Source organism: Mus caroli, chromosome 6 (genome assembly GCF_900094665.2).
Source record: "Mus caroli chromosome 6, CAROLI_EIJ_v1.1, whole genome shotgun sequence".
Classification (NCBI taxonomy): Eukaryota; Metazoa; Chordata; class Mammalia; order Rodentia; family Muridae; genus Mus; species Mus caroli.
The window spans coordinates 86,289,106-86,290,143 of NC_034575.1; positions in this window are offsets into that span (position 1 = coordinate 86,289,106).

The following is a 1,038-nucleotide window of genomic DNA, read 5'->3' on the forward strand; positions in this document are numbered from 1 at the left end:
TAACAACAAAAATAACAGGAAGCAACAATGACTTTTCCTAAATATCTCTTAATATCAATGCACTCAATTCCCCGATAAAAAGACACAGACTAACAGACTTGCTACGTAAACAGGACCCAACATGTTGCTGCTTACAAGAAACCCAGCTCAGTGACAAAGACAGACAACTGCCTCAGAGTAAAAGTCAGGAAAATAATTTTCCAAGCAAATGGCCCCAAGAAAAAAGCTGGAGTAGCCATTGTAATATTATTGAATAAAAAATATTATGAAATTCCTAGGCAAATGGATGGACCTGGAGGACATCATCCTGAGTGAGTTTGAGTTCACAAAAGAACTCACATGATATGTACTCACTGATAAGTGAATATTAGCCCAGAAACTTAGAATACCCAAGATATAAGATACAATTTGTGAAACACAAGAAGCTGGTGAAGAACAAAGACCAAGGTGTGGATACTTTGCTTGTTCTTGGAGTTGGGAGCAAGGCAGCTATGGAAGGAGCTACAGAGACAGAGTTTGGAGCTGAGACGAAAGGATGGACCATCTAGAGACTGCCATACCCGGGGATCTACCCCATAGTCAGCCTCCAAACGCTGACACCATTGCATACACTAGCAAGATTTTGCTGAAAGGACCCTAATATATCTGTCTCTTGTGAGACTATTCCCAGAGCCTAGCAAACACAGAAGTGGATGCTCACAATCAGCTATTGGATGGATCACAGGGCCCCCAATGGAGAACCTGGAGGAAGTACCCAGGGAGCTGGGGGATCTGCAACCCTATAGGTGGAACAACAATATGAACTAACCAGTACCCCCTCCCATCCAGAGCTTNTGTCTCTAGCTGCATATGTATCAGAAGATGGCCTGGTTGGCCATNAGTGGAAAGAGAGGCCCATTGGTCGTGCAGACCTTATATATCTCAGTACAGGGGAAAGCCAGGGCCAAGAGGTGGGAGTGGGTGGGTGGGGCATTGGGTGTGAGAGGGTAAGGGGAACTTTTGGGATAGCACTAGAAATGTAAATGAAATAAATACCTA